This window comes from Brachyhypopomus gauderio, chromosome 2, assembly GCF_052324685.1.
Source record: "Brachyhypopomus gauderio isolate BG-103 chromosome 2, BGAUD_0.2, whole genome shotgun sequence".
Taxonomy (NCBI): domain Eukaryota; kingdom Metazoa; phylum Chordata; class Actinopteri; order Gymnotiformes; family Hypopomidae; genus Brachyhypopomus; species Brachyhypopomus gauderio.
In genome coordinates, this window is record NC_135212.1 from 18593713 (window position 1) to 18618151 (window position 24439).

The following is a 24439-nucleotide window of genomic DNA, read 5'->3' on the forward strand; positions in this document are numbered from 1 at the left end:
GCAGTTATAATTCAGCGCAATACCACTTTCAAATGACAGTAAAATTGACCAATCATATCTTCCCTCGTAGTGGGCGGGCTTAACTGTATGATAATTTCCGCCCGCTGTGGCGATGCTAGCTGTCGTTAGCTTTCGAGCTTCTGTACGGGCGACAAGTGAGAGGCCCGTTGGACGTTCTAAAAGATGCATGGGAAAGTGAGAATCCACCTCGGATACTGGATTACTGGCAAAGTGGCAAGGTCCGTATACAGTGCGGAGGAGGATAGGAACGACCACATATGAACTGTTGATGCCGGATAGGAAGAAGAAACTACAGAGTTTCCACATCAATATGTTACGGCCATGGAAAGAGACAACACAGGTGACCGAGCAGTTGTGGATACGGGCGGTGGACGGAGAAGACGAGGAAAGGGAGCAATATTTCCCAACTGGCACAGAAAGGGTAAAGTCTGCCGATTTAACACATCTGACCAGGGAACAGCAGGAGGAACTAACAGGTATAATCCCAGCTAATCTGTTTAAGGATGAGCCAGGGCGGACGAACGTGATTTATCACGACATCCCGATGCCGCGTATAGATGAATTAATAGAGAGGCTGGGGAAAGCAAAATTTTTATCAACAATAGACCTGAGTAAAGGGTATTGGCAGGTCCCCCTGAGCTCCGAGGCAAGAGGATTAACCGCGTTTAGGGCGCCGAGTGGATTATATCAGTTCCGGGTGATGCCTTTTGGACTTCACGGCGCAGCGGCTACTTTCCAGAGACTAATGGACCAGGTTCTGAACGGTATGGAAAACTTTGCGGCAGCATATATTGATGATGTTGTAATTTACAGCTCAACGTGGGAAGAGCATTTACATCATCTGGAGTTGGTGTTCGGGAGGATCTTGGAGGCAGGACTGACGGCCAATCGGGCAAAGTGCAATCTGGCCAAAGGTGAGGTGTCCTACCTAGGTTATGTGTTGGGCGGAGGAACGATAAGACCGCAAGTGGATAAGATCGAAGCGGTGAAGTCATGCCCGGCACCGACTACCAAGAGGCGAGTACGATCCTTCTTAGGTTTGATCGGTTGGTATAGGCGTTTTATACCGAACTTTGCCAGCCGAGCCGCGATTTTAACCGACCTTACGAAGAACGATAGGCCGCAGCGGGTGAAATGGACAAGCGAGTGCGAAACTGCGTTCACGGACTTAAAAGACTGCTTGTGTTCTGATCCTGTATTGTGTAGTCCAGACTTCCAGAAACCATTTACGGTGCAGATGGACGCATCCGGGACCGGATTGGGCGCTGTGCTTTTGCAAGGAGAGGATGAAGGGGTACGTCCGATTCTGTATATTAGCAGGAAACTGTTCCCTCGAGAGATGAATTACTCTACCATCGAGAAGGAGGCTTTGGCAGTGAAATGGGCCTTAGAGTCGTTAAAATACTACCTAATGGGAGCTGAGTTTACCCTCGAAACGGATCACAGAGCGTTACAATGGATGAGACGTATGAAAGACAGTAACGCAAGAATCACACGGTGGTATCTATCCCTGCAACCATTTTGTTTCCACATACGGTACAGGAGGGGTAGTCAGAACGTGATTGCGGACTTTTTGTCACGGCTTTCCGAAGAGGATTGCGCTTAGGGGGGGGGGGGGGGGGGGGTGTGATGCGGTCGGAAGAGCCGACTCATCACCAACTGCAGGGTACCAACCCAGAGATAAGTAATGACAATCTTTTATATTATTATGGACTACAGTTTGATATGCATGGGTATTGAATGTATGATGACGGCTGTCGAATGTGTGGAGCGTATGTGTGATTGTTGTGTGAAGGTGCTGTGATTTTAGATTACCGGAGTCGGGAGAGAGGAGGCGTGACCCGCACCTGCTGGGGGAGGGGCCTATGATTTAAAAGGCGTGCAAGAGAACCCGCAAGGGGGGAGCACCTTGACTATGGCGTTGCGTCGGGCCTGACGCTGTTGACTTTGTAGTTGTTTATAAAGAAAATAAAGTGTGCGAAAAGAAAGAAACGGAGTCCTGAGTCCTCTGAAACTTTATTCCCAAGTGCCTCCATACCGCTACTGGCTCACTCTACCACATTCTGTCTTTTTCATAATAAGAGAATATACCTGTAAAATACAGGAAAATGACTTTTTTAAAGAAAACTCCTTTAAATATACAGTCAAAGTCTGTAAATTTAAATTACAAGAATTTCTTGTTTTATAACAGGATTGTATAGTTTTTTAAGGGTCTTGAGTTTTAATTTAGTAGTTATCAGTGCAAAAATGCAGTTTTCAGTGTAAAAACACAGAACAATGCCTTTTGTAACTTCACAGTAATTTTCCATTTTCAAACAGTAAATTCATGGCATATTAAAATTCCATGTTATCAAAGAAATTATTTTTAACCAAAAACAGCAGCCTAACATCTACATTTGACCAAAGCTGGAATTATAGTGAATTAAGATTTGAAGTAAAATATGTTAAATTTCCCATTTCCAATTCTCTAAATATACATTAATAACTCTGCTACCAAACCAGCTGTAAATTGAATCACATACACTAAGTACTGAACAACAGCCTTTTATTTGAAATGACATTTAAAGCAACAAGTTTAGAAAGCAATACTGCTCCACTCTGCTCAAGCAAGTGAATAATATAAAATATTTGGTCCCTCAATGCTCAATCAATCAAGGGCTTTTCGTGAGAAGGCGCAAAGATATAAGGCATTAGGAGATTTTTTTTTCCAGAAAGGCCCATAAGATAACCTGTTAAAACTTTGCAATATATAGCAATAAGTTTGTGGAGAGGGGTCAGAGAAATAGAGAGAGAGAGAGAGAGAGAGAGAGAGAGAGAGAGAGAGAGGGGAGAGGAGAGAAGAGATCGACCCATCCATACATTCATCCATCAGGAAACAGATCAGCAAACAGTTCTGTGTGGTGATTGGACAGAATCGTGGGTGCCTGGTCTGTTCAGCCAATGAATGCCGAGAATCACTAGTTTGAATTTGAGCGCCAGGTGCCTGGAGACGTTACGTTCAGTTATTCACAGAGTCGCAGGTAAAGGCGAGACCGACTGAGCACAGAAGCACCACTTCACGCCAAGTGTCTGTGTTCAATATCAACTGAAGGTACGTCTTTTTTTTTTTTTTTTTTTCAAAAATCGCTGCTTTGCCGGGAGTGTTTAATTATTTTATTATGAGTAGCATTCTGATGACAAGTTGTTTGACACGTTGTGTTATAGTAGTTTTGGTTTCAAATGTGTTTTAGCCAGTTCCGCGCTACGGTCAGTCTCGAAAGTATAAACATAGTTAAAATGAGCACAGCCAGGCCAAGTGTTTAATCAACTTTAAATAAATACTTCTAATGTCTTTTTTTAGGTTGTAGGCTACAGACAAACAGCATTTTACAGAGTATACCTAACTTTTAGAAAAAACTGCAAGTTTTTGTGCTTTTATGTTGGCTATGTTGCTTCTGTGATGCTGAGCTCTAGCTATAAAAAGTTTGTGCTATTACCAGAAAAGAGAGCTTTTGTTTGTATTTTATTCTTTAACCTTATTTTTCTATTATTTACTTATGTTTTATTATTATTTATTATTACTAAATACTAAATTATACTAAATACTAAATTACTAAATAATGTTTGCACTATTATTACTTGTACACGTGTTCTCATTTTAGATTTCATCTATTGTTGAATAAACCTGCTAAATATTTGGAATTATTCTGGATTCATTACACAGTAAAAAGCAAAACAAATTAACATGCTGCTGTTCAGAGAGACACTACATTTCTGTATTTGAATCTTAATTTATTGTGTTTCACATCGATATCAGGATATCCAACAATGTTAAAGTGTTGAAATGTAAATTAATTAGACCGGCAGCCTCCTTAAAAATAACGCAAACCAGTATCCTTTGCCAGTGTGGTAGTGTTTTTTCCATGTACGGAATGAGGGAATATAAAAATAAGTCTGATCTTTCCCTTTTGTTCATAGCTTGCTTTGCCAAGCTCTAAAAGCAGACAGCACTCTGGAGTTCTTTCTGACCCTACCGGTACTTGTCCATCCTCAAAGCAAAGTTGGCATCTGTGGTGCTCTTTCTTGGCATGACACCCTGCTGCTCACAAATAGTTCCCTCTTGTCTAAGTCTAGCTTCTACAACTCTCTCCCAGATCTTCAATGTGTGGCTCATCAACTTAATTCCATTGTAGTTGTTACAACTCTGTACATCACCCTTGTTTTTAAAAATGGGTACCAGCACACCTCATCTTAATTTGTGTTTCACATCGATATCAGGATATCCAACAATGTTAAAGTGTTGAAATGTAAATTAATTAGACCGGCAGCCTCCTTAAAAATAACGCAAACCAGTATCCTTTGCCAGTGTGGTAGTGTTTTTTCCATGTAGGGAATGAGGGAATATAAAAATAAGTCTGATCTTTCCCTTTTGTTCATAGCTTGCTTTGCCAAGCTCTAAAAGCAGACAGCACTCTGGAGTTCTTTCTGACCCTACCGGTACTTGTCCATCCTCAAAGCAAAGTTGGCATCTGTGGTGCTCTTTCTTGGCATGACACCCTGCTGCTCACAAATAGTTCCCTCTTGTCTAAGTCTAGCTTCTACAACTCTCTCCCAGATCTTCAATGTGTGGCTCATCAACTTAATTCCATTGTAGTTGTTACAACTCTGTACATCACCCTTGTTTTTAAAAATGGGTACCAGCACACCTCTCCTCCATTCCTCTGGCATTTTCTCACTCTCAACCATACCATTGAATAGTTGAGTCAGAGACCTCACTGCTACCTCCCTTCTTCATCCCCTCCAAAACTTTCCAAACTCTACTCTTTGTTCCATTTCATTTTCTTCATTCATTAGCTCCTCAAAGTACTCCTTCCATCTTCTCATCACACTCTCCTCACTTGTTAAAACATTACCATTCCTATCCTTAACAAGTCTAACCCAGCGCATTTAACATGTCCTCTATTAACTCTTTACCACATTCCTTCCTTCTTCAGTTTCCACCATTTGGTCTTCTCTGGTTTTACATTTTTTTACATCATTCTACACACCACCATACGATGCTGTTTGGCCACGCTCTCTCCTGTCACAATCTTATAGTCTCCAATCTCTGTCGTGTTTCGTCTTCTACACAGAATGTAGTCTACTTGTGTACTCCTCCCTCCACTCTCATAGGTCACCCTGTGTTCCTTTTTGGAAATAAGTGTTGACTACAGCCATTTCCAGCCTCTTGGCAGAATCCACCACTATCTGTCCTTTCTGGTTCCTTTCCTTGACACCAAACCTACCCATTGCTTCCTCATCATCTGTTTCCTTCACCATGTCCATATAGGTCTGTTACAATCACCACTCTCTCCTCACTGGGAATACTTTCACTTCATCTAGATCCTTCCAAAACTTCTCTTTTTCCTCTTCCTCACATCCAACCTGTGGAGCATAACCACTGGCAACATTCAATGTCAGACCTTCTACTTCTATCTTCAGACACATCACCCTATCTACACTTGTTTCACCTCTACTATGTTCTTTGCTAACTCCTCTTTCAAGACTAGTATGTGCACACAAATCAAGGCACCAGTATGAGTAATACTATTTCACTACTTAACTTGATAAACAGCTATGTTTTCTGGTTATGTATACAAACATTTGTATGACTTTTAAATGGTCCCATGATGAGCTTATGTGCAGTCACTTTTGAAAGTTGTTCCACTTTAAGCAATCACAAACTCCAATAAAAGCCTGGTCAGAAATGGATGGGTTTACTTTAGAAACTGAATAATGGGGCAAGAACTCTACAGCTGCAAGCCCTGTAAAAATGTCAAAGTCAAAACCATACCCAGCTGCCAAAATCAGGCCCAATTCTGACCAACATGACTCATATCTTCCTGGATGTCAAACAAAACTGTCTGATATTTGGGGTTATTGTGATTTCAGAATTGTTTTGCATTTTACGTTACAATGTTATGCATTCTAAATTGATTAAAAAGTGCACACGATGTCCCAGAATTACTATATAGCCTACAGGTTGCAGGTTAAAACAGAAACATTTGATTTTCTCTTTTCACAGATGCGGCAGTGGGCACTGTTTTAATGATGCTGTAATGATCTGCGCGAGGCAGAACAGGGAGGCGGACAAAAATGCTGAGGAGAGCGAGATTTATTCTAAGGAATTCCAAAGACGTGGTCAAGGTAACAGGCGCGGGTCAAAACGGGCAGGCAATCCGGACATGAATTACAAACACAACTAGGAGGACTCACGGACCAGGCAGGAACACACGGAGATCATGGGCAAAACAACGAGACATGAAACGGAAAACTACGAACGTTAGAGGTCACAAGGAACATGAATGCACAAAACAACCGATAACCAGACATGGGAAATACAAGGACTATAAATACACAGGACTAGACTGGGACCAGGTGACAACACTGATGACAAGGGTGTGGAAGACAATGGGAAACCATAGAAACAGACAAGCTGGGCGGGACTAACCGGCAAGGAACTACAGACACGAGGAACAGGGAAACTGGAGTGACCGCTAGGAGAGGGGGCGTAGCCCTACGTGACAGATGCCTAACAAGATCATTGAGAGAAACTGCCATAATGTTCAAAACCTGGAGTTATGGAATTTTCTTCCTTCTGGATGTGTCCTAATACGACATCTTTTTTGATAAAGTTAATGATAAACTGTTATGTAGTGACAGCTAACAGTGAGTGAACTGGGACTGAACACAAGTGCACAGTGATAAAAGTGATGTGATCGTTTCATATAGCTAGGCGCAATTCTTAAAATAATTTCAGCACCCTTACCATCTTACTGTTACTGTTGAAAATGCCTTAAACAACTGTGTGTAAGCCCTTTTATGATCTGTAACGATTATTGAAGTATTAGATTCTGTGATTGGCCCTTGTGCTTTGTATTAGCCAATTAAAAGTTCTCGTTGTAGAAGCATATTCAGTGTAGCTAAATTTTTCAAGTTGTTGATTTTCTACTGGGTGTGTAAATGAAACAAAAACATTTTTCCCAAGCAATCCTAATCTGAATCTTTTAATTGGCACGTGCTGCTACAGTCCATACTACACAATAAACTGAGAATGATATAAGATAACTAGTGCTGTTAGTTCACATTATTGTTTATATTTTATAATCCCATTTAATATAAATCTTTTCAACTTCGAGAACATTGTTAAAATCCATAGTAACAATCTTTTTGTGTTTTTTTATATTTTTTTAGAGTCAGTTCAGTTGTCATGATTGTTGAAGTTCAACTGTCAAAATAAAGAGATTGAAAGTATGTATTATGGCTGAGCTTTTATTATTGCTTTTATTGTTTTGGTTAATGTTTTTACATTGTTTTAAATGTTGTTTGTTAATTTATGTAAGTACACCATTCTTTTATCTGCTGAAATAAAAGGTAACTGTAAAATGTTCATGTAAGCTGGAATTTAATGACCAAAATAACCACAAAAATATTTGTTTACAGAAATGTATTGTAATATTGGTAGTTTTAACAGAAACTTAAGATGTTAATACATCCCAAGCACCGTAAATTAATAGGAAAGAATAGCATATTTATTGGACCATTGGATGTTTAAATTAAACACATAACTTTTGAAACTACTTTTATATAGGGTTAAAAATATATAATTTTACATTATTTTTGTGTATTTAAAAAGCAGAATCCAATTATTTTAATGTTAAAATCTCATTGATAAACAGTACGTTGTAAGAGTTTGTGCGTTGATCAACCAACATTTAACAGTTATCCACTGTAAGTTTATAGGATATGAACATATTCACAGATTACCTCTGTACTTTGACAAGTTCATTTGTAGATTGTTTAAATAATACCATGAAGTAACCTAATTATGCTGTTATTTTAACATTCTAGCTGTGTTTTCTTACAACGAAAATTTGTCATTTTACTCAAATTTGGCTGTGAAATTACAAAGAATAAATACAGGGAAAATCTGTAATTTTACAGTAATTCATTGTTGAATTATGTGTGGTATTTTACTGTAATTTTATGGTAATTGTTTGGCATCATTGTGGCTTTTTCCCCCTCTGTATGATCTTAGTGAACACCGCCACTCCATAACCAATCAGTGAGCTCCAACTGCTGACCCCGCCCACAGATCTTTTTAATTAGTGCACTAAATGTTTTAAATGCCCCATTTTTTAAAATACAGATTTGGCATGTTGCATCACGTCATGTGTTTAAGATTGTAGCCGGGGTGACAGGAGGAGTAACGTTCTGCGCATGCGCCTTGGCTATATAGGATTTAGGTTGGCAGTAATGGGGCAGCTAGGGGTCCTTCCGAATGCGATGGTAGGAGCACATGGAGCTGTCGGCGTTATGAGGTAGTAAAAGTGGTCACTTTTAAGAATATGCTGCACTATGCTATGAGTTTATACAGCAGTATCGTGTGCATGCTAAGGAACGCAGAGTAGTGGCTGCATCGGGTGGTTGCAGTGCGCGAGGGCTCAACGTTGGGTACGACGGCTAGGGGTTTAAGGCGTATCGGCGTGTGGACAGCTGCAGATGACACCGCATCGGAACTGATGGTATGTTTTTTTTGTGGATTTGTATGTAATTTCTTTTGGGCTGGATGTGTATTTTGATGGATTGTAAATTGTGTTTTGTTGTAATGAGATTTTAGCTGACATAGTGTAGCATGATCAGGGCTGCTCAGGGGTTCTAGACAGTAGAACAAGCCAGTGGGTTAGCGGGTGGTCCGGCAGGATGGTGGACTACTGGCTTGTTCGTTTTCTTTTTTTGTTTTCTTGTTTGTTTTTGTTTGTTTGTCTGTTTCCTCCCTACGTGCCTTGGTTGAGGCAGGGATCTTCCCTCATAGAATCCTCTTTCTAGAGGGCGTAGTTGTGTGGGATTGGCGTGCGCTGTGTGATAATTTTTTTATGGAGTGAGCTTTATATGTGTGTGGTTTTAAGATTTGGAGTGTCTTACCTTGGTGTGTGTGGGTGTGTAAAAAGGATACCTCCTTTCCTATGAAATTTCCAGACGGGGTGTGTCCCTGTTTCGATTAAAGTGACGAGGGTGGAAAAGCGTTTGTTGTCAATAAATGTGATCATCTAACCATAGGTTGGAGTGAGTGTTTTATTTATTCATAGTCACCCTGGTGGGGGCTACAATATACTGCCACAATTTTACAATAGTCATCATATTGCCCAATCCTAGTGTTACGTCTGACTCGGCCCTCCTCCTGTGTCGTGCTGTCATTTACTTTGTTTGTTTTGGTTAATCATCCTTGTCACGCCCTGTTTTATTCCCCGCCCAGTATTAATCTCATCAGCTGTTTTGTGTTTGTTCGTGTAATGAGTTTATTCCCTGTGTTTTCATTCCTTCATTGGAGGTCTGTCTTGTGTAACCGTCAGGCTCTCTCCTGTTCCACGCCACTAAACCCGGTCAGGTTGAAGCTCTCTGCTTCAAATCAAGTATCTGTCTTTTCACAGTCATGTTATCCGAGTGTCTTAATGGTCGAGGTTCAGTCATTTACGTCTAGATGTTGGCGGTATCGTTTGTTCATGTCCCGGTTTCTGATTGATTTAAACTCCTCGGTATTTGTGTCTGAACAGTTAGTCGTTCCTCTGTGTTTTGTTTGTGTTGCGAGTTCTTGAATAAAGACACCTTACAGGATTCTTGAAGAGATCGACCTTTATCTAAGAATTACACTTGAGATTTATTTACCTCAGGAACTCCTAGTTTTTAACTGAACTTTTTTAAACTGAACAGGTCCGTCTGCACGTGCGCTGTATTTGATCCATGGAGAGGTAACTTAACTTAGAATGTCCAATCATATTGTTCATATCATTACATCTCCCTTTTCTTTAACTAAAAGTTAGAGCTCGTGCACATTTAAACTTTGTAACATGTTAACCTAGCCGTTACTATAAATTAAATCCATTGCACTTCAATGTTTAACTATATTCCAGAAAGATTACCAACTCCTAACTACAACTAGTTTATGCAACTACCCATTTTAAATCTGTTCAATTAGCCTTTTTGGTGGTTTCACATTCCTAGAGGATCTCCTGAGAGGTTGTTCTTGCATAGGGATTGATTCCACCGATGATGGATTTTCAAGGTGTTGAGGTTGATCAGTAGCTTCACCAGTCCTCTGATCTGCTTTAGCTGGTCCCAGGATGTCCCAACGATTCCTCCTCAGTACAGCACCATCTTCAGTCTGAATGTTGTATGATCTTGGTTGAACCTCACTGAGGTCAGTTGCTTTCTGTGCCCATGTGTTGGTTTTGTCTTTAAGTCTCACCTGATCACCAATATGCAGTTCTGGCAGATTCTGTGTTCCTTTATTATAGTGTCAGGGCTGGCTCGGATGCCGTTCCATCTACCGCCACTAGGGGCGCCCACAGCAACGCAAGCAGCAATGATCTGTCTCACCTGTTGCCATGGCTTCTTAAGGAAGCCCGTGGAGACAGATCATTGCTGATTCGTTGTGGTTATGCCGTTGCGTTCTCAGCCTCTCCCTGTTTACTCTGTTGCTGCGTTTGCCTCTGTAGGTGTCCCGTCACCTATCTCTCTTGTCTGTTTTCTCTGTCATTTTTCGAGTTCCTATCTCCTGCGTCGCTTACTGACCTCCCTCAAGTTTTCCTCAACCTGTTTACCTTCCTATCCCGTTGCTGTGTGTATGGGAAGGGTTTTTTTGTTTGAGCAGTTTTTTATTGCTAGCAGCCAGCTACTTCCCCTGGCGTCCTTGGTTTGCTTTATTTCTTTCTACGCGCTGAGTCCGCATTTATTCAGGCACTCCTTTTAGTTCTGTTGTTTTGTGGCACTTGGTTCCACCTCTCCCTTGCTCTCTCTAACGTGGTGTGTTGTTCCTTACCCACCGTCGTTACAGAACGAATCAGCCTTTGACATGGAACCAGCCGCTTCTAGCGAAGCAGCAGAACTTAGGGCAGCCCTCTCCCAACAGGGTCAGTTGTTGGGCAGCCATGACCAGGTCCTCCGCCAGATCATGGACCAGCTCAACAACGTGACCACTGCCATTCGGGCTTCAAGTAACCCGTCTCCCGCTCATCGGGATCCGCCTCCCGCAAGCCCAGCCGAACCTGCAGCAGTCCCGCGTCACTTCGAGCCTGCTCTCCCCGCCCCGGCTCGCTATTCAGGGGATCCCGAAGGGTGTAGGGGTTTTCTTCTACAATGTTCGCTTGTATTCGAGCAACAACCTCTACGCTTCCCTACCGAGCGTGCAAAAATAGCCTATGTAGTAGCCCTACTCACAGACAAAGCCCTGGCTTGGGCAACCCCCGTATGGGAAAAACAGAGCGAAGTATGTGCTACTTACGAGAGCTTCTCCCAGGCCATGAAAGGTGCCTTCTACCATCCCTCGTCGGGTGGGGTTGTCGGCCAGCGGCTTCTGCGTCTCAGGCAGGGTAAACGGTCCATAGCAGAATACTCCATAGAGTTCCGCACGTTGGCGTCTGAAAGCGGTTGAGGTTCGGACTCCCTCATGTCCGTGTTTCAGGAAGGGCTGACAGAAGAGTTAAAAGACGAACTAGCTCTCCACGACCCTCCGTCTGATCTAGAAGCACTGATCAGCCTGACGGTACGGCTCGATAATCGCCAACGCAAGCGCAAAAACACAAAGAAACATTAAAGACAGGCACGTTTACAGGAAGGTCGGTGTCTGTACTGTGGGGGCTGGGTACACCAACGCACCAAATGCCCCGAGCTGCAGGGAAAAGATACGACCCACCAGTAGACTGGAAGGCTCTGGCGGGTCGTAACGCAAGTCCTCCCATAACCGGTCTATCCATCCACGTTTCGTTATCGTGGCATAAGTCTCAGGAGAAGCGCCTTATGGCTTTTGTTGATTCCGGAGCCACGGCTAATTTTATCGATAGCTCTTTAGCGCAGGAGTTGGAAATCCCTCTGGTTTGTCTAGACAAACCCCTCGCTGTAGCCGCGGTGGATGGCCGCGCCCTTACCTCAGGCGACCAACAAACCATACCGCTGGAAATGCACATCGGGGAGCACTTCAAGTTAAGTCACCCTGTACATCATCAGCGCCCCTCACATGCCACTCATACTAGGGTTTCCATGGCTACAACGACACAACCCTGACATAGATTGGCTCTCATGCAGTATCGGGTCTTGGGGTGCGTCGTCGGGTGGGGTTGTCGGCCAGCGGCTTCTGCGTCTCAGGCAGGGTAAACGGTCCGTAGCAGAATACTCCATAGAGTTCCACACGTTGGCGTCTGAAAGCGGTTGAGGTTCGGACTCCCTCATGTCCGTGTTTCAGGAAGGGCTGACAGAGGAGTTAAAAGACGAACTAGCTTTCCACGACCCTCCGTCTGATCTAGAAGCACTGATCAGCCTGACGGTACGGCTCGATAATCGCCAACGCAAACGCTCTTGCCATGGACCCTGCAAAAATCCGAGCAGTCGCTGAATGGCCCACTCCCACATCGCTTTGTTTGGTTCAATGGTTCTTGGGATTCGCTAATTTCTATCGTCGCTTTATAAAGAACTACAGTACTCTAGCCGGTCCCCTCATTACGCTTACTAAGAAAACCCCGGGTCCGTTTGTCTGGTCTTCTGCTGCCCAGGAGTCTTTTGATAAGCTTAAGGAGCGGTTTACCTCGGCGCCTGTTCTGTGCATGCCTAACCCCGACCTACCGTTTGTGGTGGAAGTCGATACGTCTGACTACGGGGTTGGGGCCATCCTGTCCCAGAGAACGGGTACGCCACTTAAGCTCCACCCTTGTGCCTATTACTTACATCGTATGTCTCCTGCCGAGCGTAATTACGATGTGGGTGACAAGGAACTCTTGGCTGTTAAGCTAGCCCTGGAAGAATGGCGGCCATGGCTGGAGGGGGCCAAACACCCGTTCCTTGTATGGACTGATCACAAGAACTTGGCCTACCTCCAGCAAGCCAAAAGGCTTAATCCCCGTCAAGCCAGGTGGTCGCTTTTCTTTGGGCGCTTCGAGTTCACCCTCTCCTATCGCCCAGGGACTAAAAACGTTAAGCCCGATGCCCTCTCTCGTCAATGGGAGACACCTCCCGACTCCACCGAGCCCGGTACGGTCATTCCCGTGTCCAAAATCATTGCGCCCATTCAGTGGGAGGTCGAAACCGCCGTTAAACGGGCATTAGCAGCCAACCCTGGCCCAGGTGGTGAGCCGTTGGGTCGTCTCTTTGTCCACCCTAACCTGCGAAAGAGGGTCATAGAATGGGGTCACAACTCACCTTTTGCTGCGCATCCTGGGTCCCGTCGCACGGCAGAACTTATCCGAAGGCAGTTTTCGTGGCCGGGGATGGATAAGGAAGTGAGCGATTACGTTTCGGCCTGTGTCACATGCGTCCAAAACAAAACGCCCCACGCTAAGCCCTCGGGTCTTCTTCGCCCCCTGCCTATTCCATCCAGACCCTGGACTCACGTCTCTTTGGACTTCGTTACAGGGTTACCACCCTCACGAGGCAACACGACCATATTAGTTATTGTTGACAGGTTCTCCAAGATAGCTAGGTTCGTAGCCCTCCCCAAGCTCCCGTCTGCCAAAGAGACCGCCTCGCTCTTCCTACACCATATCGTCAGGCATTTTGGGTTCCCCGTCAATGTGGTTTCCGATCGAGGGCCGCAATTCACCAGCCAGTTTTGGGGGGCTTTTCTGGGTCTGCTCAACGCCAAGGCTAGTCTGTCCTCTGGTTTCCATCCTCAGACCAACGGTCAGACCGAGAGGACCAATCAGGACCTGGAGCAGACTCTCAGGTGCCTGGCGTCCTCCAACCCCTCCTCCTGGTCTGACCAGCTCCTCTGGGCCTAATACGCTCACAATACCCTATGGCACTCTGCCCTCGGAATGTCACCTTTTGAGTGTCTTTATGGCTACGCCCCTCCTATGTTTGCCGACCAGGAGGAGGAGGTGGCGGTCCCGGGTGCTCGTGCTTTGGTGCGGCGGTGCCGGTTGGCATGGAGCAAGGCACGTAGGGCCCTTTTGTCTGCCTCGGCCGGTTACCGTCGCAACGCTGACAAGCACCGTCTTCCAGCTTTGTCTTTCCGCCCCGGGCAACGGGTCTGGCTTTCCGCCAAGGATCTGCCGGTCCGTGGCGGAACCAAAAGCTGGCCCCTCGGTTCTTGGGTCCCTTCAAAGTGGACAGGTGGATCAATCCCGTTTCTTACCGGCTGCTGCTCCCCCCTTCCATGAGAGTCCATCCGGTGTTCCACGTCTCACGTCTCCGCCCGGTTTTATGTCACATGCCCCGTGCTCCAGCCCCGCCGCCTCCCCGCATGGTTGACGGCGGCCCGGTGTACACCGTTTCCCGGTTGTTGGATCACCGTCGTGTTCGTGGTCGGGACCAGTACCTCGTTGACTAGGTGGGTTACGGGCCCGAGGAACGGTCCTGGGTTTCCGCCTCTCGGGTTGTCGACCGCTCTCTTATTCGCGACTTCCGTCGTGACAGGGCTGTCACTCTGGGCCCGCGGGGTCTCGGGCCTAGAGGGTGGGGCTCTGTCAGGGCTGGCTCAGATGCCGTGCCATCTACCGCCACTAGGGGCACCCGAGCCAGCCCTAGACTTCAGCAATGCAATCAGCAGTTTTTTATTGCTAGCAGCCAGCTACTTCCCCTGGCGTCCTTGGTTTGCTTTATTTCTTTCTACGCGCTGAGAAGTCTGTGTTTATTCAGGCACTCCTTTTAGTTCTGTTGTTTTGTGGCACTTGGTTCCACCTCTCCCTTGCGCTCTCTAACGCGGTGTGTTGTTCCTTACCCACCGTCGTTACATATAGTAAAACTTCTGTTTTGCTTTTTGCTGTTCCTTATACCTCTTTACTTTCTCCCCCTCTGTTTTTTCTCAGCACCGGTTCCAATGTGAGCTGTGTCTTCAGATCTTTCCAAGCCTTCTCATGTTCATGACTCCATTCCCACTCTGTTTTCTTTTCTGTTAGTTGTCTCAGTGGTGCCATGCGTTCAGAGAGGTTGGGTTTGAACTTTCCCATGTAGTTTATCATCCCATTAAAGCTCTGCACATCCTTCCTACATAGCGGCCTTGGCATGTTTTCAATTGCTGATACCTTTATGGGATCAGGCCTAATGCCTTCACTGCTCAAGATGTCTCCAATAAATGTCAGTTGTTTTACCCCAAGCTGGCATTTCTCTTTATTGAGTTTTAAGTTTGCTTTTCTTGTCACCTCTAAAACACTTTGCAATCTTTGGTCATGTTCAGATTTCGTACTTCCCCATACAACAATATCATCCATAGATGTGTCCACTCCTTGCAGATGCTCATAGATCATGTGAATCTTCTTGTGATACACTTCAGGTGCTGAGGCTATACCAAATGGTAACCTCAAAAAACGGTATCTGCCAAATGGACTGTTAAACGTGCACAATTTTGAACTTTCATTCTCTAACTTCAACTACCAAAATCCAGATGATGCATCTAGCTTGCTAAAGTACTTGGCATTTGCAAACTGTGACATTCTCTCTTCTCTAGTGGGAACTTTGAAATGTCCTCGCTTTATCGCTCTGTTAAAGTTTCTCGGATGCATGCAGACTCTAAGCTTGCCATTCTTTTTATTGACTATGACTAGCGAACTCACCCAATCAGTTGATTCGTCAATTTTCTTGATCACTTTCAGTCGTTCCATCCTGTCTAATTCTTCTTTCAGGGAATTTTGAAGAGCAAATGACACTTTTCTACATGGATTGATGACTGGTGGCACGTTCTTGTCCACTTTGATTGTGTTCTCTCCAGGAAGACAGCCTATACCCCGAAACAGGTCACTATACTCTTTCATCAGTTCGTCATAATCTGTATCTTCTTCATTTTCCACTACTAGCACTCTCTACTAGGTTTAGGCTCTCACAAGCAGATAACCCCAATATGGTTTGCACATTTCCAGGCACCACTATGAATGTAAGTGCATGCTCTCTTTCTTTGTGCGTCACTTTAACCATACATTTTCCTTTAACTGGTATTGTTACTCCTGAATATCCACTTACTTTCACTTTTGTTGCCAAAGTAATTTTGGTCTGGGTCTAATTTTGTTAAACACTGTCTCTGAAATCACATTTACCTGAGCTCCAGTGTCCAATTTCATTACAATGTCTGTGTCATTCACTTTCAATTTCAGTATCCAATTTTTTCTATCTATAGTTTGTTCTGATACTGTATCCACATAAAATTCCTCAGAGCCACTCTCATTTAATGTATGCACTTTGCCCTGTTGTGCTTGACTCTTGCAGTGTCGTGCATAATGATTATTTTTCTTGCAGTTGACACACTTTACCATAAGCAGGACATTTTCTGTGACGATGCTGCATGCCACATCGACCACATGACTTTCTTTGCCCGTCTCTGCGCTGGTTTCGTTTCATTTCTGACGTCGAGGGCGGCATTCTTATTTTTAACTGCTCCTCGTTCATCTCTTCTCACTGCATCAATGTTGCAGTTCTCACACACCAGTTCTTTCACTTGCGTTTCACCGTTTCTGCTGCTCTGCACATGTGCTGCTCTGCACATGTTGCTTTTTCTAAATCCAAGTCATGTTCTCTCAGTAGTCTTTCATGCAGACCATTATCAGGAATTCCGCACACAAGTCTGTCCTTAATCAACGAGTCGGTTAGTCCTCCAAATTCACAAGTCTTGCTTCTGTTCCGCAATTCAGTCACATACTGATCAACTGTCTCTCCCGTTTTCTGAACACATGTAAAGAATCTGTGTCTCTCAAACGTCACATTTCTCCTCGGAGTACAGTATGCCTCAAATTTCTCAATAATTTTATCCAATTTCATATTGTCATTTGGTGCTTGAAAGTGAAAGTCGTTGTAAATTTCTAGCGCGTCGTCACCCACTACATGCAAGAACACTGATGCTTTAGCTTTCTCGCTCTCTTCGTCAGCACCGATAGCTGATAAGTACAACTGGAAACGTTGCTTAAATTTTCTCCAATTCTCAGCCACATTACCTGTCAGCTGTAGAATATGTGGTGGTTGTAGAGCTTGCATGTTATCTTCGTTATACTCTTTTTCTCTTTTTCTCTCAGAAAACAGGCTAACAAATCGATTCCTGTGTTTGACGTTAACTTGTTTGGCTGCTCACCGTGTTAGCATTCGAAGATAGCTGACATCAACTAGTCCCATTTTTCCGTTACAATATAACAGTCACCTTTAGTGTTGCACTTTCTCTTCAAGTCCAGCTTCTGACATTATGTTTTGTTTGTGTTGCGGGTTCTTGAATAAAGACACCTTACAGGATTCTTGAAGAGAATTACCTTTATCTAAGAATTACATTTGAGATATATTTACCTCAGGAACTCTAGTTTTTAACTGAACTTTTTAAAACTGAACAGGTCCGTCTGTATGTGCGCTGTATCTGATCCATGGAGAGGTAACTTAACTTAGAATGTCCAATCATATTGTTCATATCATTACACTCGGTTAGTGTGATTTATGTCCTCTTCAGTCTTGTGTGTTTCATAGTCAAGTGTGGTATAGTTTCTTGTTTGTTTAATTCTTTCCAACTCTTATTTCTTTAGTTGATGGTTTTTCTGCTATTGGTTGTCCGTGTTTCTTACGTTTCTTAGTTAATATTCCGTGTCCGGGTGTTTGAAATTTCTAGTTCGTGTTTCTCGTGTTTTAGTTTTCTTTTGGTTATCATTGTGTGTAGTTAGCCTTCACGGCTTCCATTCTGCGTGTGGTTGCTGATTGTTTATGTTATCATTGTGTGAAACGTCTGTGCAAACAATGTGAGTTGTTATGCCACGCTGGTCTCGCACCGTCCGCGTTAGCGCAGTTAGGCTACGAGCTGTTACCAACAATAAATCGGTTGCCATATGCATTATGTTATCGTTGTGTGTTAAAATTATGTGAGTCGTCATGCCTCGCCGGTCTCGCACTGTCCGTGTTGGCGCAGTTAGGCTGCGAGCTGTTTCCAACAATAAATCAACCTCTCTCCAGCAATTGTGTCCTTCTCCTGATCCAAAAACGTTACACCTTGTAGGTGCTATGATTAGCTTAGCTCAGCACGTTTTTAAAATAAATATATATTAAAACACATACACTCCTCTGTTCATTTCAGATGCACTTTTGAAATAATAACAATGTTGCAGTAGGCAAATTGCACTGATTGGCACTGGTGGTAGTTGTTTTTTATTTTATTTTTATTAATAATATTTAAAAGTTGTTCTCTGCAATACTTCATGTAAAATAGTTTTAAAATATTTTTGTGCAACACCTTTATTTATTTAGCAAGTGATATTAGCGCCTCTATCCTTTTTGAGGTAGAACTGCACGTGAGCTTCGAGTTAAGAAGTACTTGGTGAGTTACGAATGGGTCCAGATATTCTTAAGTTACGAACGACTATAAGTACGACGTAAGTTACGAAGAGTTTCGGGAAACACTCGTAAATTTAAGAATATTCGTAAGTACGAGGTTACGAAGTACTTAGAGTTACGAATGTTTTGGGAAACCCACCCCTGTACAATTTGCATAGACGGTTAATAAAATATATTTAAGATTATTTTAGAATGATTTGATATAAGAATAATGGCAAATAAAGGACCTTTCTGATGGTTTTCTCACCTAAACCCCTTTGATTGTATGTAAAGTTAAACATTGGCTATTCAACCAACACCAGGCTCCAAGGAATCCACATTCACAATGGTTTTTGTTTCCCAAAGCTGAGATTTCTATCTTTATCTGATCTCCTGAGCTTGGGAGAAAGGCCATCAAAGAGTTCTGGTCAGAATCAACCTTCCTTTGAAGGACACAGGGCTCACAACTCAGGAAATACCTACACTCTAAATTCTAAATTCCAGCCTTATCTGATTCCCCAATGTTTAAACCCAATTTACAACACCTTGGAAGTCCTGTGTTAACCCTTTGGTAATGAGACTGATTCAACCATATTCCACCTATTTCTGTTATCACAATATTGGTTCCTGAGCAATCAGGATGTTGCCCCGTTCATAATTCATAAATAACCAGTGTATTCGCTACAAAGCCATTTGGCCTATAAACTTCAAGTAAGCACAACCTGAAAATATCCGTATGCTAAGGGACAAAATGAAAAACAGTTCATTCATAATTAATCATGCTTGCTTGCATTTCAAATACTTTTTTCACTTTTTTCACAATTAATGCATCACAGCAGATCAAGTCTCATATGGAATGAAAATAGCAGGCACATATAATGCTTGTTAATCTTATCTGCATATGTTACAAATACAAAATTACACAATTTAATTCATCAAGCCAGTGTTCTCAAGTCTCACGCATTGAGCGTGTGACACGCATTTTACCGTCTTCACACGCCACACTTCCGATTTCACACGGCGAAAAAAAAAACTAGTTTATTTACCACTGATCCATATATATATGTCGCCCTCCACTGGCGATCGATCGCGAAATACAACTATACAACTACGTTCGCCACCGACTCTCACACTCTGAAATGAATTCAAAACTTGAGAGCCCTGCATCAAGCATTCTGCAAGGCATGATGGACATACAGTATGTTCAGCTGTATATCACATGTATCTGATGTGTTGTGCATGTGTTTAATTATTTCTCCAACAGCAGGCATGATTGATTGTTGTAGCTGTAGATCACCTGCAACGAATCAAAACTCAGAGTTAAGGTTTTTCAGTTTTTCTAAGTTTTTCAGTAGTTATTATTTTTCCATTAACTGCCTTCAATATTTTGTCCTTAATACAGATTTAGGTTTTGCTCCTGAGTACACGCTGCCATCAGCTTGATCTTGAATTTGCATTTAATGCTCTAGATGTCACAGGACGTTGTAGCAGTTACAAATGACTGTACCTAATATTGTATTGCATCAATTGATTCATACATAGAAAATTCAACACAAGTGTCCTTTTTCCGTATCTGTACTGTTCCATACTTGTTGCTTAGACTTCTTTTTCTGTTTCTGCACTTTTCCATAGACTGGTTGTGTAGTCTTGTCCTTTGAGCCGGGAATTGTTTCAGCTATACAGAACAATAAAGTCAGATTTTCACAGCATTATTAATGCCCCCCTGCCAGAGTATTACTGTATATATTCTTGAAGTAAGAATTTATGGTCATGAACATAAACATTACACATAATGTCTCACACATACCTGCACTGCACGCCAAGCTATATATCTCGATTTCCTGTGCAAGACAGCACACCTTACTGTCAGCAATCCTAGGAAGAGAACAACCAGGGATTCACTGAATAGGGTTATGAAAAAAAGATCTCCTAATTCACCAGAATTCCAGAATCATCCCACAGAGAATCATATGTTACATACCGACATGTGTCTCGTGTTGTATTATCTGTGGGTTTAAAAAGAAAGAAAATCACACACACACACACACACACCACTAGAACCAGCTGGACTCCTGCTCATTTGTCTAATTATACATTCAGCAATGCAGTGCCTAAAATTAAGTGCTCATGGGTCTAAAGCAGGGGTTCTTAACCTTTTTCACTGTGCAACCCCCTTTTAGGCTCCGGTAAATTTCGCGACCCCCCCCCCCCCGTTTACGTTCTAAAGACTCCACAGCTTTTGATTGCAAACTCAAATGCTTAGTCTGCAAATGGCGTAGCAACTTGGAGGGCCTGAGACTTTCCTTGGCTAGCACTTCGCCACAAACAAGACACCAGGGTTGCCAACTCTCACGCATTGAGCCTGAGACACACGAATTTGACCATTTTCACACGCTCTCACGCCACACATCCGATTTCTCACGCCGAAAAAAAAAACTAGTTTATTTACCTCTGATCCATATCTATGATTCAATGAGTTACTAGTTCGCTCTGGCACCAATCACCGGTGATCGATCGATGGCGATATAACACTTAATTTGTGTCCATTGTACACCTGCCCGGAAACAATTTACACTCGCCACCCCCTCCAGGTTCAAATCTCACTCCAAGCGATCTTGAAAAGTTGGCAACCCTGAACACACTGCGGTCGTGCATCCTCTCCTTCGCTTGTCTGCGTAAATCCATATTCTAAGTACTTTTCATATTTTCTCACTTTCTTCCTTTTTTTTCTGTTCTGAAGTTCCTGGAAGTGGGCGTTTTGCATCCCCACTTTCAGTTCGACGTTCTACAAAACGCTCCATGTTAATCCAGCCTGGACGAGCGGAGCCACAATGAGGCAGTTTGATTCAATAAACTTTACTGAATCAACCTGCCTCATTCTGAGTCTTGATTCAGGTTTGCGCATGCACGTTGTGGCTCCGCTTGTCCAGGCTGAGTAAAGAACAACAAAATTTAGCTCCGAACCTGATTCATCGCACATTTAACTCAGAAAACACCTTATTTTGTGTCACATTCGCGACCCCCTTGGACCGGGGGGGGGGGGGGGTCCCCAGGTTAAGAACCCCCAGGTTCGCGACCCCCAGGTTAAGAACCCCTGGTCTAAAGCTTCACTCAGTGCTTACATTAGGATGAGGATACCTTGCGAACTGCATGACTGACTGTGGAAGTGGCAGTTGTGCAGATGGAAATGTTTAAGCGTGGTGATTATAGTTAGTGTCACGTTACAGTCCCGGACCCCTCCCTACCCCTATCTGTGTATGTGTAGTCCGTGTCTATATATACACACTTCCTGTGGGTGTGGCTTGTTGTGCATGTGTCCACCCATCTCCTTAGTTCAGTGTGTTACACTCAATGCTCATTATGTGTTAAGTATTTATTGTTTTAGTTAGTCTTGTCCTGTGCTCGTCTTTGTGGGTCCTATACATGTTAAATGTGTTCTTGTCATGGTAGACCGGGCCAGCCCCACAGGGGAGCCGCCCACTTCACATTCCTCACATTCCACAACACAACCACTCCCCCTTTCCAATTCACCTACATACATGTTAAGTAATCACTGGCGCCTGTCTCTCCTCCGTCTCACCCCCTACTTTATCCTACAGGTCCAGCATGCTAATTCTGTGCATTCCTTGAGCATATAAGAGTGAGCCTGTTTGTGTCATCTTCTGCCACCTTCCTGCTGTTACAGACTTTGCGCCGGTGTCTCTTGCCTGTGGGCGTGTGGCTCTACTTTACTTCACTTCAGTGTGATTGTTATTGCTGTGCTATGGACTATTGCTGTGCTAAAGATTCCACAGCACCATATTCCGCGTCTGCTGCGTCTGTCACCCCGTTACAGTTATTTACTTCAATAAACGGTTTTTCTGCCTCACCTCGCCCGTGACAGTTAGTACTTACAGAAGATGAGTTTTAAGTAACTTTGACTAACTGAGAAACATTATTAATTATTAGCATGATATCATAGTACCAGTATTGAATGAAAATCACATTGATTTCAACATGTTTTCTGAAGATGTCTAGAACATCTTTAGAACATAATTCTAATAATTTGATCAAGCAGGAAATATCTCTGAGGTTGTTTCTAATATGGTCTAATAGGCATTTTGGAAAAATTGCATCAAAAATTGCATCATTGTACTTCAGCCCACCTCTTAGTTTACAGCCAGTGTGTAAATCCAGAAAAATCAGGATGTTTTACCTTGTACGTCTTGTATTGTAGAGTATTCAAACCTGTCATTGGACTCCTCCCTGTAACATTTATGACATAAATCATATGCACGCACACACACACACACACACACACACACACACATACTAAATGTTATTCTTTCTATATGTAATGATTCAGGGGCGGGTGTGACGCAAACACAAGAAAAGGATAGTTTATTCTAAACACAGGCAACGGATAAAACAAAGGAAGACAACGACATCTAGGTAAGTAGGTGACAAAGGGCAGGTGGGTAACGATACAGAGGAATACCAGGATAATCGAGTAGACAAAGTACATGAAACAAATACCAACAGACGCCTAAGCACAAGACTAGAACACAACTGAGACTAAACGGTTACACTGTAGCGAATACGGATACATGAACACAATCTAAACAAACAAGGAGCGGAGAGCACATCTATAATAACTTAATCTCAAAACCACACAGACAAGGGGAAAACAAAGAAGGAGATATCACACAGAGAACAGGGAGGAATAATATCTTAAATGACGAGGGGAAGACTACAAGAAGACCAAAGGGAACAAGAACAAAAATGGAAGACAAACCCGAACTAACTCGAAAGGGAAGGAGAAGACACAGGCTACAAACTGACGCGGGGAGAAAGCACAGGGGAGACAGGAACACAGCAGACCCACAAGGACCGACACGGGGGTAAAACACTACGGGGATTAAATACACTGAAACAGGGGAGGTTAACGAGACTCAGGTGTTTGTGCTAACGATGAGGACATGACAGACAGAGGGAGGAACGAATGGGAGCGGGGAGCTAGGCAGGACCAGGGAAGAGGGAGGGGCTGGATGTGACACTATATCTGTATTTTCTAAAATTTACTTTGAGATATGTACAAGAATTCTAATGTACCTATATTAACACATAGCTGTGCAAATAGCAGTAAATCTCTAAATCTAAAAAAATACAACTGCTTAGCAAAAATAGTTTTAAGTATGATTTATCTGCAGTGGTGACAACAAAACATACCCCACTGTTGTCTGTTCCACATGCTCTGAACATTGAAAACAAATGAACAAATTATTTAAATGTAGATGACAATAATTTATAGATCACATGTAACATTATTGTGAAAATATATATTTTTTTAATTTCATGGCAGTTAGCATGACTTACTTTTAAAAATCATGATTCTGCAATGATATATTCCATAGAAAACTATCCCAAGCAAAAGCAAAGTTCCAAGAGACACAATTATCTGTTTCATATGTCCTGGGTTAGATGTATCTGTAAATACAGGAATGAACATGGAGCAATTCTCAAATTAGTTCAGATAAAACATTTTATTTAAAAAAACATCTTGCTACTTTTAATTGTATTAATATACTTGCATAAGTGAAACAGGAAAATCAATGTAACATTTACAGAAAGTCAACAGTGGTAACTTCTTGCACATGGAAAAAAATTTCCATTTGATTCCATATAAAAATATTACACAACTGTTTGTTTTAGCATAAACAATGCACACATTTGTGATGCATTTTCTGAAGTGGGTGTTCTGATTTTGGTTTGGTTTGCTTTAGTACATTTTGGAAGATTTGTTTTGGAAGAATTCATTGAACTATATGCTGGTCAGTCTTCTTACCATAGACATAGACTTGGATTGTTGTATGTCCTGATTGATTAAATTTCTTATAATATTTCAATTAAGTGCATAATGGACTAAAGGAGGCTCAGGTTATGTTTCAGTTAATGTTTACTTACATCTCAGATCTGTTTAGCCAGTTAACATTACTTTCTCTTCAATATCACAATTCATGGTATATTCCAAAGAAAACTGTTCCAACCAAATAGCAAATTTGCAACAAACACAATTATGTGTTTCACAGAATCTGTGTGCAAATATTTCTCACCTGCAGGGTTTGTAGCAGGAGTAACTGAAGTAGGAGAATCAACACAGGAATAA

At 42.8% G+C, this 24439-nt stretch overlaps 1 long non-coding RNA gene across 1 annotated transcript; it reads right to left on the reverse strand.

Annotated features, from left to right (window-relative positions):
- Positions 1-19872: 19872 nt before the first annotated feature.
- Positions 19873-23323, reverse strand: LOC143508799 (uncharacterized). Its single transcript, XR_013129478.1, has 5 exons — positions 23069-23323; positions 22490-22539; positions 20276-20300; positions 20102-20169; positions 19873-19969 (listed from the first exon to the last, which is right to left on the reverse strand). It is a non-coding gene; the product is annotated as an uncharacterized LOC143508799 (long non-coding RNA).
- Positions 23324-24439: the final 1116 nt, after the last annotated feature.